Source organism: Sphaerodactylus townsendi, linkage group LG04 (assembly GCF_021028975.2).
Source record: "Sphaerodactylus townsendi isolate TG3544 linkage group LG04, MPM_Stown_v2.3, whole genome shotgun sequence".
In the NCBI taxonomy this organism is placed as follows: domain Eukaryota; kingdom Metazoa; phylum Chordata; class Lepidosauria; order Squamata; family Sphaerodactylidae; genus Sphaerodactylus; species Sphaerodactylus townsendi.
The window spans coordinates 73,563,952-73,577,933 of record NC_059428.1 but is presented as its reverse complement, the minus strand read 5'-3'; the positions used below and the strand labels follow the sequence as shown (position 1 = coordinate 73,577,933).

Below are 13,982 nucleotides of genomic sequence, written 5' to 3'. Positions count from 1 at the left end.
GACCAAGTAAAAAAATACAAAGTAATAAGCAGCCTTTTGAGTTATCCAGAACTCTTCAAAGACAAGCAAAAACTGTGAAAGATGGTAGGAAAACCCAGCAGTCTTCAATTTGGTTGTACCAGTCTTCAGGAAGAACACAGGTGTTACACAGACCTGTTAAGTTAGAGCGTGGATTGTAAAGAAAATTGCAAAGAGCACCAAGAACTACCAAGGTTCTACACAATGACAGCTCTTTCTCTGAAAATATAAGATCAAGCTGTAGTTCATATCTGCCTCTAGCGCACAGCAGAACACAGGAGTCCTGTGCAAGACAGAAAGCGAAAGAATCATGGCAGTTTTTGGTGCAATTTGAATGTTTTTTAAAAATCTAGGTGACTAAGTGTGCAGGAAAATTCAAGCTGTGGAAAAACAGGAATGTATGAGCAACTAGTATTTAACATAAATTGAGACTTTGCTGTATAGCAGCCACTGTGGTGAATATTAATTTCATATCCAATTTTTAGCTATGCCAGGTCAAACATCTTTGATTCTTGATGGACGCATAGGACCATGATTAAAGTAATGATAGGAAGAAGTGTTTACTGATGCCCTGATCTTCTCACAGACCTTGACAAACTGCTGAATGTTTGATGAGCTGCTATCCTGCTAGCTAGTTCATTGCCTTTAATCCAACATGACCAGGAGCTCATCACCCCATACTAACCCAATAGTCAAGAAATGAAAAATCTCCACCTGGAAAAAAACAAGGCTAGCAATTAACTATGTTAATCTATACTTCTGAAATTTAAGAGTCTTAAATTGGGGAACTGGTATTGAATGCCAGGTTTAACAAAGTAACTTCCCTTTTTATTTACTATTGCTATCAATTTTTTTAAGAAAATTATACTATTGTATCGTTTTGTGATTGAAGCTCCCCTGAGCCCGCAAGGGGAAGTGCAGCCTACCAATATAGTAATAATAATAATGAGGAAGAATACACCCTGGCTCTCTTTATTGCTAGCACTTCAGTCTCTTCTAATCTACTTCTGATGACTGTGTCCAGACGAGAGTGCGGATACATTTTCTTTAGTGTTAACTATAGGCAATGTTGGCTTAGCCAAGCCTTGAGTGAGGGGACGCTCCAGTTGCTAACACCCCAAGGCATTCCAAGGGGTTCTGCTCAATTTTCCCACCCTCAGCCACGGTCCTCCTACGCCGCTTCCTTTCTCTTTTGCAGCCGCTCGCATCCTCCCGCCCCACCCACGCGTCAGCCTTTGGCTGGCCCCTGGGACTCAAAAGGGAGGATCCATTCTGCCCCCTCCCCCCTCCCGAGCACGAAGGGTGACGTCATTATCCGGGCTCTCTGCGGCGGCGCTCTTCACACCGCGGGTCACAATGGAGCCCAAACAGAGCCCAACCGAAATGAAACGGCTCCTCAGCCGCTCGCCTCAGTGAACGCGGCTGGTCCTCCTCGGCTGCCGTCGTCGTCCATCGCCTCACCACACGGCCGGCATTCCCTCCCCCACCTCGCCCGCCTAACACATACGCCACCACCCCAGAGCGGCGACCCCAGGCCCGGGGCCCGCCACTCATACAAGGCGAGCCGTAAACGGCTGCTTGCCTTCGCCTTGGCGACACAGAGGAAGGGCGGGGGGAGTGACTGACTGACACGCGCAGGAAAGAGAGGAGGGTCACGCTCGCTGCCGCGGATGCTGTTTGGGTGGCGGGGCCGGCGCCGCCGCGTTGAGTCGGAGTCTGCGCCGCCGCCGCCGGCCGAGCCCTGCTAGAGCCGCCATATTGCCAGGACACGGGCGCTTCGTCTCAGCCGCCACCGACACCACCGCTTCGCTCCTAATCGGGTCGCGGTTTCTTCCACCTCTTCCCAGAGCTAGTCCTAGCTTTCTTCATTCGGCATTGCCGAGCACAGACCCCCTCCCACTCTTCTTCACCCAGGTACTGAAAGCCTCTGATTCCCCGGACGGGGAGGAGCGGAGCCCGTAGGCCCAGCGCAGGCGAGGCTAGTCTCCCTTCGAGCGATTGGCACGAAAGAAGCGCGAGCTCAGGGCCTTGCAGCCATTGAGACCTCGGCCCCGCTGCAGACGCCGGGAAGCGGCAGCGCTAAAACAGCTGGTGACGCAAATTTTTTTTTAAAAAGGCAGCAGCAGTCGGAACAGCCGCCCAGCCACCTCCGAAGGGAGCGGAAAGGCTCGAGCGGGTTCGCCACGGAGAGGGCTGCTCCCTGCAACGCTTGGGGCAGGTTTAGCCGGCGACTGGAGAAGCGGCAGCGTTGAGTGGACTCACGCCGGGCATGAGACACGGCCCTGTGGGTTGCCGCGGCTGCTGCCGCCTGGGATGAGAAACTCTGCGACCACACCCGCCGCAGCAGCAGCCGCCGCCACCACCTCCTCCTCCTCCCCCCATCGCCAGCAGAACCAGCAGCAGGCCTCGGCACAGGCGCCAGGAGCAGCAGCAGCAGCGGAAACGGGAGACGCTGTGTGGGGGTGAGTGAGTGGGTCTGCGGAGGGGCTGGCGTGGGGACTACCGGTGTCTAGGGCGGTGTAGGACGGGGGGAGGGAGAACAGCACCTCGTTGGAGAGGGAAGGGGGGGGGATATTGAAACCGGAGGGTGGGAGAAAGAGGAGTCGGCCCTTTCCGCCGTGTGTCTGTCTGTGCGTGTCACTGTGTTTTGGAGTGAGAGGGGAAAATGGCTGACGACTCTTCATTCTTTTTGCCCGGTCCGTCCTGGGCCTTGTGAGAGGAGGACGGAGGGTGCGCACAGACCGTAGCCGCAGTCCCTGGGAGGGGGGACACGGCCTGCAGAGCTGGCCGGCTTTTGGCGTGACCCCTCCCTCGACAGCCGGGAAAACGAGAGAGCAAGAGGGCCCCCGGCAAAGGTTCGCCCGGCATTTGCTACCTTTGAATACTCCTTTCACTTTACACCAAACGCCATTACTGAGGTGGAGTGATTGCAGTCGTGTAGGCCTTGACTACGCCAGGAAATAAGGCCCTGATAAGCGTTCTTTCTAAAATCCGGCCTGCAGCGACGGAGCCCGACGCTTTTCTCTTCGTTGTAAACATTATTGTCACGAGTGCTGCTGGGGGCTCTATAATGGCTGCCCCCTCAGTTTCTAATAAGGCCGGCTTATTGTCAGGAAGGGTTTTAAGCGTTCAATTTCCTTTCTTCCTTATGTCCCGAAATACCTTATTTCAGTAGCTGGTATTTTTTGTGAGTGATAATATCCGCATCGTTTACTTCTAGCATAACTGGTGTATAGCTCACTCTGTCCAGTGCTTAACTTCTAAAAGATATTGTAGTTAAGGAAAAGCATTACATTGTAGTTTTCTTTAGGATTGCTGTGAAATACATATGTTGAGGATTCAGTTCTTTTGTAGAATTTACTGCAAAACCTTCATTGATTTCAGTGGAGCAGGCTTGGAACCTGAGCGTTATTGCTTGAGGTGTTTTAATGTGTACTGTAGTGGTGGGTGGGGTTAGCTTCAGAGTCCAAATTGTATGCTCTCTGTGAATACTTTAAAGCTGTTCCCCCATCAAGCTTGGGGGAATTTTAAAATAAACATGCATAGGATTAGGTTATATGAATTCCAAAATATGTATTAAATATTAGGATTTTCAAGGCACTTTCAACGGAGCTACTGGTGTTCATTCATTATCTTAATTTTATAAGGCATACTCTGTCTCAGTCCTGCCACAGAGTCTGCCTATGTGGACTTTCCCATACTGACGTAGACTTGAAATGTGGGGGTGTGGCTCGTACAGTTCCTAATATAAAGTACACACAAATATTTTTATATCGAATTAATGATTTTAAAAATATAAATGGTACCACAGTAACTTAGCTTGCACATGTATGTTGATTCTTCACTAGTGGTTTTTCTTAGTAAGTGCGGTGTCTTAGTATTTATATGGAACTTTCTATCTTGGAAGAACTCAGTTCAATGACTAGGGAAAATGGACCTTCATCAGTTTGAAAAATAGTTTATGAAATCATTGGTAAATGCATAGCTTGTAAATGTTCTCATACTGTTGTGAAAAATCTGGTATTTTTTTCCTCTAAAGAGTATGAGACCAATTATCAAAGTATTGCGTGTCGCATCAGGAACTAACATGTTAAGGTATATATACTGAACATAAGTATTAACAGAATGTAAAGTAAAATGCAGTGTAACTTTGCTAATATGCTTATACTAAATGTCCTTATTTGTAAGCAGGCTGTATTCATTTGTGTGAAATTCAGGCTTTGTAAGTAAGAGTGTTATACAAGGTATGGATATATACCATATTGAAATATATGCAGATTTCTTCATAATAGCGTTTGTAAAAACATTCTTGCAAAACTGAAATAGCATATTTCTAAACTTTTCTTGTTTCCCCCCCCATCCCATATTCTATGCAAAGGTTTTCAAATGAAAATACAGTGGACTTTCTTTAGGTGGTTCCTCATAATTTGTCCCGTCACCTTTTTTAATGCTTTGCTAATTATATTTTTTCTATTGTTTCTCATTGAATTTACAGAACATCTAGTTCTTAAAAGTGCGAATCCAGGAAACAAAATTAGTTTGTGTTTTTTGGAACATCTCTATAAACACTTATATATAAAATATATACTAATGATTAGGCCCTATATTATGTCAGTGTTTGTTAGTACTTGAATTTACATCACTTTTAAGAAATAACAAACCAAGGCATAAACAGTATTTGTTAGGAATGTGCACTGTTTTGGATGATGAGCTGGGATAGCACACAGGTTTCAGAAATGTAGCATATTCCCAAATTTAAGAAGTGGTTTTGAAGAGTAATGGATTCTTTGATGTAGAAATATTTCCTTAACTGAAACAAATGTGTTCTCAAAGTGGGCATTTAAAAACTACTCTTGAAACTTTTTTAAGTGGGTGCAAAACTGCCTCAAATAACTTTATTTCTTTTGATATTTGTGCCAGCTTTATAGTTAAAAGAGGCGACATCCAGTTTAAACTCAGAAGGGGTTTGTTTCCTGGCATATGAATCCTACATACATTTGCCGAAAGCTTTTAATTTTGAGGGAAGTTCTGCTAAATTAGCTTTTGAAGTAATGGTGCAAAAGTTTTACTTAGTTTTTGTATTTTATAACAGTGTTGTACATTGTAAGCTTCTTGAGTTCTGCAAGGGTAAAGGCAGCTAATAAATGTTTTAAATAAGTAAATTAAAAACATTGTATATTTCTTTAACTTTTGTGTTGCTTTCCCTGTCCTTGAGTGGGTTGAGCTCAATATTTTTGATACATTCTTTGAAATAGTTATTCATTATTTCTTGCAAATGCTGGAAATTGTACTGAGTAAAAGTAAAGGAGTAATAGTATTTCCTAATTCTTGATTGCATGAAGCATATTTGTTCTAGTTTTTACAAGACTTGCTGTCAACCCATATTGCTTTCCTTTCAGAGCATAATCCTGTGGCTTCTCTTCAAAGGGCTGTTAATTCACCAGCTTTTACTCAGTGCAAACTGATGTGGTCATATGTCTGGTACTTGTTCTCTGGGTCCATTAAGTGTCCTGTCTACAAACCCCTCCATGGTTAAACTTCAACTGAATAACTGTTAATCAAGAATAACTTATACAAGTGTTTTATGAATTTTTTTGTATTGGTGATATCCTGGAAGTTCAGGAACTTTGAGTTGAACCCACATGTTCTTCATATGCTTTGATACTTGTGTATGTAACAGTATATTTGATTCTTGTTGGAGATCTCTGAATTTTAAATCTTTATATCTTATGTAATACTCTTCATTTTGTTTCAGCTTATAATTATACTTGGGGCAAGAACTGTATTGGTCAAGACATGAGAAGTAAGATTTTTCTGAGATTTCTTGATGCGATTTTTTTCTTCTTCTGAAAATTCTCATTCTGGGTCTTTGAGTTCTAGCACATTCTATGTGAAGGGTCTGTCAGGCAGAGTAATGGTGTTAAAAAGTTAAGATTTATTTCCCCTTGGCACATTTTCTTGAAAAGAATGTGCTCCATTTGTTGGCTTGGGCCAACTGCCTAGTGCTTTTGTAAATACTTGAAATATTTTGCTTTCTTAATTGTTGAAAGCAGATGTCTTATCGAGTATGTTATAAATGCATCTGTGAAGTTGGATCTGGTGTCTTATGGTCCCATCCTGGCATGTATTGTTGTTCTTTTCCAAAGTATCCTGGCACATGCAGAGGACTTAGTGGAAGCAAACTGTCAGTGAAAGCACAACAATGGCTGACTAGTGCGCCAAGTTAAAATGTATTCCTGTGCTCCAGAATCCTTTGGAATTAGAATTATAGTATCATAGAATTGGAAGAGACCACAAGGCCATCAAGTCCAACTCCCTGCCATGCAGGAGCACTCCCCTTTAAGTAATCCTGCTGTCTTCCAGGAGATGGCACAGTCTACTTTGAGAACCACTGACTTAGATGGTTGTGATGAAAACCAGTAACTGGCAAGACATATGGACAGTCTTCTGTAATATCTTATGAAGATCTGATGTTATGTTGGAGTAACGTCTCAGGATCTTATATAAAAAGGAGACTATATTTGTCTCCCTTAAAGATGTATGTATCTATCACATTTCAGATCTATGTTTCCATCCTATACTTTCTGTTCATAAATATTTGCAGTTTCTGGTTCTGTTGGGTTTTCCGGGCTGTGTGGCCGTGGTCTGGACATGTTCAGACCACAGCCACACAGCCCGGAAAACCCACCAGAACCATTTGAATCCAGCTGTGAAAGCCTTCGACAATACTTTGCAGTTTCTATTCAAGACAAAACGGGGGGGGGGGGGGGGTTTTTTTGAGCTACTGGTCAATAGTATCAAAGTTAATGTCTGAATGTCTATAATACAATGTTGCATATATCAGAAATCTGGCGAGAATTTAACGCAGTTAGTATTCTGCTGACAACAGAAGGGGAGTTACTGTTGGTCTGTGTGGGTCCTTTAACCCTAGTAGTCTTCTGTAGCTTGAAAATGGCTGCCAGGAGGTTTGTGACCATCAGTGTCTCTTGCTGATGGATCACTGGGTTCAATCTGATGAACTATGATTTGCTTTGAGTATTGAAGCCTGTAGGTGTTTGGTATCCATGTGATGAAGTCATAAATAGGAATTAAACCTTGATTCAGTTTCACACGCAAACATATGCACAGGCTTTTGTATGGATGTAATATGCTGATCCGTGACATAACACTTTATGTATCTTGGCAAAACATTCAATAGTAATACCAGTTGAGAGCTCAAACAGCTGTCTGCAAACTTACCAGTTGGCTAGGGTCACTGTTAAATTAATGACTCGCTGGTACATTTGTACTTCCATAGGCCCCTTCTGCACATGCAGAATAATGCACTTTCAATCTACTTTCACAATTGTTTGCAGGTAGATTTTGCTATTCCACACAGCTGCAAAGTGCACTGAAAGTGAATTGAAAGTGCATTATTCTGCATGCTCAGAAGGGGCCATAGGGTTGTCACATAAAGTGCTCCTGCTCACAATTTAATACAGGTGCCTGCCCTAATTGGTAAAAAATATGCAGAAGTGATGGGACAGGCCAGAACGCTTTATGAATATCTCAGTCATAGTGACTATACGTTGATGTTTAACTATTGAAGTCCCCAAAATTTAATTAAATTTTAGCACTACCTACTTGAAGTTGCACTACCTACTTGAAGTAGCAAATGCAAAGTCAGTCTTTAGTGTTTATTTGCAAAGCTATAAGAAAGTAGAGCTCAAATATTGGTAATACCATAATATTTAAGAAAGCCACAATGCTAATTCTTTTGCAAGTATAAAGCTGGTGAAACTTGGTTTTCAGCAGACACATACATGCAAGACATTTTCATCTCTTTGGATACCCATTTACAAAACTTCTGAGACCACCAGTTCAGCAAATAGTTAAAAATATGTAAGTAACATCACAAGCAGCAGTTAAAACATTGGACAGGAGGCATCGTTAAGGAACCTCAGACAAAGCAAAAAAGTCTTCTCCTACTGTCAAAAAATGGTGACTGAAGAGGGCAGATGTCCCTGAGGAGGGAATTAGGTGCCAGAACTGCTAAGGCCCTTTCTCACGTGTGTAACCTTAGAAGGCAGAGGTAACTGAAGTAGGTACTCTCAGAAAAAGACTGAAACAGTCAAGCTGCATGGGAGTAGGCAGCATTTAAAGTATTCTGATTCCAAATCATATAGGGCTTTAAAGGTCAATAGCAGCCTGGAAGCAAATTGAGCAGCAGTGTAATGAGCCAGGACCAGACTTATATGGTCCCTGTGACCTGCTGAGTTAGTGTGCTGGCTGCAGCGTTCTGTATCAGATTCCCAAATGCTTTTCAGGGATATCACCTTGTAGGGTCCATTGCAATAATCTAATCTACATATTATCAGTGTATATTCTACAGTGGCATGATCTTTTCTATTCAGAAAATCCTACCCCAGGCTAATTGGATGAAGCTATGATTCAGGGTTTCTGCAGCCTCCCCAGGATTGGCTGGAACCTGAGGTAGATCTTCATGTCATCTGCATCTAGGCCAAATTTCCAGATGACCTCATCTAACAATTTCATATAGATGTTATAAAGCGTAGGAGATGAGATGGATCCTGTAGGACCCCACAGGCCAAAGGATTAAGCAACATCCCCCAGCATCACCTTTTGAAACCTACCTTCTGGGTAAGATCTAAGTCACTGCAAGGATTGCCAATCCTGAAAGGAAATATAGAAGGATACTGTGATTGATGGTTAAAAGCCTCTGAGTGGCCCAGGAGAATTGGAGTCATACTATCATCTACCATGGCAATCAAAATGCACTGTGGTTTATTACCTCTATTGAAATATATGATAATGTCACTCAGTAAGACTGTGCTTTCTAGAACTGCCAAATGGTAGAGAGTACAAAAATTAAAGTTTAGATTTTACTGTAGCCTTGTTGAATTCTGTCACAAGCTAGTCCCTGGACACTGAGGACTCTCTTGCAGAGCTAAAGACTTGATTGAGCCAGAGCTGGCTCCTTGTAAGGGGGTGCAAGCAGCAGAGTCAGTTCCAAGCTTTTCCCTGCAACCCAAGGTAGAGCCTGGTGCTGTGCAGCTGGGAGGGCCATCAGGAATCTCAGAGGAGTCCAGCTGTGCAAGGGAGGCAGAGGCTACGGTTACAGGGTAAAGGGAGAAATGCTCACATTGCTGCTGAGTATGGCAGAAGGCTCTGAGAAATGGAGGCATCTGCATCTGAGGAGGACTGAGCCCTTGCGGGATCCTAGCCTCAGTGAACAGAACTCCCTGCCTTGGGCTTGGCTCTGCCTGGGTGCAATGAGTGTACTTCCTGGTAAGCTCCATGTGCCTGGTCTCCTTCTGACCTCCGACTCTCAGCCTGCCTGCCTGATCTCCTGCATGTGCCTTGACTTCGGACTGCCTTAACCACGGCTGTGCCGGCTGTCTTCCTTGACTCTGGACTGGTTGACCATGCCTCATATGCTGCCCACCCTGACTCTGGCTTACCTGGCCACACCTGTGGGTTTTGTCTGCCTGAAGCACAAATGCATTCTGTTGTATCATTTGGATTATATGAATACATAAGGCAGTTGGCTTTCTAACAATCCTTTAATTTGAATACTAATGCTTCCAGGAATAATGAAAATAAGTTCTGATAAGAAGACTGGTTGATTTATACTGTTTGACAGCTGAAGTAAACAGTTCATCCTTGAAGGCAATAACAAATGTCCTTGAAGAAAATAAGCAGCTTGAAAAAACATAAGCTTCTTGTGTGTGTTTTGAGGGAAATTATTTCACACAGCAATGCATAGATTTATGTTTACATATTTACATGTTTTATATTGACTAGATGCAGTGTTTTGATATTAATGATGAAAGATAGACTATAGAGATTTACTGCACTAAATTCTCAAACACACAGCTTTGTGTTCAAAAATAAGTTGCTGGATATTCTGTAAAACAATCTTCACTATTAAAAAATAATATTTTATTAATTTATCAAATAAGATTCACAAACAGGAAATATTCATTTCATTCAGTAAGACTTTATTGGCATAGACAACAATACAACAATAGTAAAGAACTGATTAAAAAAGAACATAAATATACAATACAGGAAATAAATGTTAAGTGAAAGGAAATCTACTGGCATTTAATAATTTCCAGGAGAAAGTCTCCCACTGCCATACAGAGAGAAGGACCAGGATTGTCCAGCAAGTAGTATAAGCTAAAAAAATCAGGGAGATTTGGGAAGTGTAAAGGAGTAAGATTCACATGCTTGGATCTGATTTTCTTAAATCTGGGACACAGTAATAATTGGTGGGCCAGAGATTCAACTGGGCCAGCATTACAACAGAAAATATAAACCAGAAAAGGTAAAAAGAGAAAGATACAGATAAATTATGTACACTCTAATACACTAGATCATAAAATTATAACACGAATATTGTTTAGAGATAACATTCTATAATTTTAGAATTCATTGGCTTCTAACCTTTAGTTCCAAAACAGTAATAAGCAGCTGATAATCAATTAGTTATATTTTAATTATTCACAAATTGATCATCTTACTATTATTACCTTACATAATAGATTCAGCCTCAAATAAAAAACACAGTTCCCATTTCTCATCAAACTCTTGTTTTGATTGTTTAATTTGACCATTAAACAAAAATTTTCTTTAAGTATTTTTTGCATTTTCATGTGTACTGCTATCCAATACTTCTTGATTTTTTTTGCAAGTTCACCACATGTGAAAGAAAGACCCAGCCTCTTCTTGACATCTCCAACAGAGCACTTTGTTTACTCATCTTTTTAATATTTTCAGGAATTATATACCATCTATAAAACAGTTTATACCAAAGAGATCTGCAGTTTGTAAGATGCTTATGACCAAGGTGGGCGCTGGGAGTGTTTAAGTCCTACAGTGGAATTCTATTCATTGAAATCAGTGGGCTTAGAAGAGTGAAACTTATGGACTGCACTGTTAATCTGGCTAGAAAATGTGCTGGTACAAAAGGCATAGCAAAAGTCTCAGAAGTAAATCTTATTTTTAAAAAATTTGAAGGAAATTCTAGCAAGTTAGAAGATGAGGAAGAAGAAGAGGAGTAGTAGTAGGAGTTTGGATTTATATCCCCCCTTTCTCTCCTGCAGGAGACTCAAAGGGAGTTACAGTCTCCTTCCCACCTCACAACAAACCTTGTGAGGTGGGTGGGGCTGAGAGAGCTCAGAAGAACTGTGACTAGCCCAAGGTCACCCAGCTAGCATGTGTTGGAGTGCACAGGCTAATCTGAATTCCCCAGATAAGCCTCCGAAACTCAAGCGGCAGAACGGGGAATCAAATCCGGTTCCTCCAGATTAGAATGCATCTGCTCTTAACCACTATGCCACTGCTGCTCCATGTTAAGGGAGGTATTACTGGGTCATATTTTTAAAAACAATATCATGGACGTACTGTAGTAAATTGAATGTTAATTTTAGGCTAACCAATTTGAGTATACTAATTAAAGAAGTACTCTTGTGATTATTAGAGGACTGATTAAAATGTTTATTTTAAAATATTCTATATTATGAATTGTCTTTGTTGGTTTTACCAGTTAGTGATAAACGTAAGTATTGTGTATGTACTGTGAAAATATGCGAGATACCTGTTCAAAATAGGTTCTACTAGAGAATGTCATGTTTTTCTCATTTTATGTTTTAAACAACATCAGTAATCAAGGACAGTTTATTTGGCGTGTACTAAGTTTATGTTTCTTGCAGAATAGTGAATACTGTAATTTTTGTTTTGCCAAAGTAGTAAAATCCTGGGGAAATACTTATTTTCAAAATGTCTTGTTTCAGAGCACTACACTTGTCAGTTATAGTTGGGTTTCAGGCCTGGTTTTGGCACAGATACAACCTTTGTTGCCCAGTATCATGGCCTGTGTCTGGAGTGCAATGGGGACAATGCGACTCTGCTGATACTACTGGATCTTTTGGCAGCTTTCAATAACATCAACCATGGTATTCTTCTGGAGTGGCTGGTGGAGTTGGAAGGAGGGGGGGACGACTGTACTGTAGTGGTACTGCTCCTACTTGAAGGGCCATCTCCAGTAGATGGTGCTTGTAGAGTATTATTCAGCCCTATGGATTCACAAGTATGGCATCCTTCGTGCTATTTAACTTCCACATGGATCTGCTGAATGAAGTCATCTGGAGTTTTAGAGTGAATTGTCACCAGTATTCTATATTTCTCTATTTCTCCTTTTCATCATTGGCAGGTGAAGCTGTGGATGTGCTCAATTGGTGTCTGCCTTCAGTAATAGGGTGCATGAGGGCTAATAAACTGAGACTCAATCCAGGCAAGACTGAGATGCTGTTGGTGGGGGATTATTCTGATCTGATGAAAGGGGCTCAACTTGTTGTACGCTCCCTAAAGAAACAGGTTCACAGCTTTAAGGGCTTCTAGATCCATCTTTGTCACTGAAGGCTCAGATGGAATTGGTGGCTCAGAGTGCTTTCTGACAGCTTTGGCTGGTGGCTCAGCTGTGCCCCCTACCTAGACAAAGAAACCCTGGCTTCAGTAATCTATGCTCTCGTAATCTCCAGATTAGATTACTACAATGCACTCGACATGGGACTGCTTTTGAACGTGGTTTGGAAGCTGAAGGTGTTGTAGAACACAGCTGCCATACTACTAACTGGGACTCAGAGATCCAGACATATGCTTTCAGTTCCAATTCAAGGTCCTGGTTTTAATGTATAACTTAGGACCATAATACCTGTTGGAGTGGCAGCTCCTCATGCGGTTCAGAGGGTGGCAGCTAGAGGTAGAGTCTTTTCAGTGGCACCTCCCCCCCCACCCCGATCTTTGGAATAGCTTCCCTGCTGTGGCCCATTTGGTGCCAAATTTGTTGTTTTGTCAGTACCAAGTTAAGACTGTACTCTTTGAGGAGTCTTTTAAAGATCTATGGTCTTTTATTCTGGGCAATTTTTTGTTAACTGTGTTATGGCTTTTGTTGGTGTAATATTTTTGTACTTACGAATTTTTTAATTCTTCCTGTATTTATTATACACAGAGAGCAGTGTAGAAATGAAATAAATAATTATTATCAGGGAGTGGAATGTCTCAGTTTACTTTTTAAAGGGGATGTATAGTGGCTGCAGCCTTCTTAAAAGACTTCCTTTATCAGTTTTTGTCTGGGAAACTGCACTTTAAAGGTTATACAAAGTCACCTTTGTGTTTTTTAAAATGGGTTTACTCTTGCAGAGCCACTAAACTCACTGACAAAAGAGTCCCTCTCGCTTAGCTGTTCCTGAAGTTTTTTTCTTCACGTACGTAAAATTTTTAATAGCTTGCACTGCTTGATCTGATAGAAGATGATGAGCCACTTGTTGAAGTATGGTCAGTGTCTAGATGGAGATCTCTGGGGACTGTTTTTACAGTGCCCTAACCTCCATGGGGTGGTGGGTGGTGGTGGAATATGCATGAATCAGCTTAACAAATTAAATGGAAGATAATCAAGCACTTGAGAGATTTCATCAGATTGTGCGGAAGGTGTCATTACTTACAATATGCCTGTTTAAAAAGTTTTGACTGAAAATTATTGGAGGTTAAAATTGATTTACACGTTAAAACTTGATTTTTTGTCTAATAGTTAACAGTTAGTTTAAAGATTCAAAGCTTTTAAAGACATAACAAAGCAAACAATTTGTTTAAGTTAAATCATGCAGGAGCTGTGTAGAAGCCAGCCATCTTTGAGGCTGGATAAAGTTGAGAGCACAACAAGAAACGAAGGGAAACACTTCAGTTCTACTGGAGGGGGAGGACGTCTGGATGGGTGTTTCCCAGCTCGTTCTCAGGGAGACAGGATGTAGTTTTCCGTCACTTCCTGGGAACCGGCTGGTACCCATTTTGGCTCCAGTTTAATTCCTGTCTCAGCAGGGAGAACAGCGTTTCTGCAGCCTAGGCATCAAAACTTTTTTACTTGGATTCTGTTTTTGCTTTTTGCCTGTTTTTTTCCGGCT

The 13,982-nt window shown here is 41.9% G+C and overlaps 1 protein-coding gene across 4 annotated transcripts in view; it reads left to right on the top strand.

Moving 5' to 3' along the window:
• The first annotated feature begins 1,344 nt into the window (after positions 1–1,344).
• USP9X (ubiquitin specific peptidase 9 X-linked) overlaps positions 1,345–13,982 on the top strand; it is a 113,194-nt gene continuing 100,556 nt past the window's right edge. For 2 of the 4 annotated variants that reach the window (XM_048494897.1, XM_048494894.1), the window contains exon 1: positions 1,346–2,480. The gene's annotated coding sequence lies outside the window, so the exon portion shown is untranslated. Of the gene's footprint in view, positions 2,481–13,982 lie in introns of all 4 variants that reach the window. The other 2 variants (XM_048494896.1, XM_048494898.1) reach the window with 2 other exon arrangements.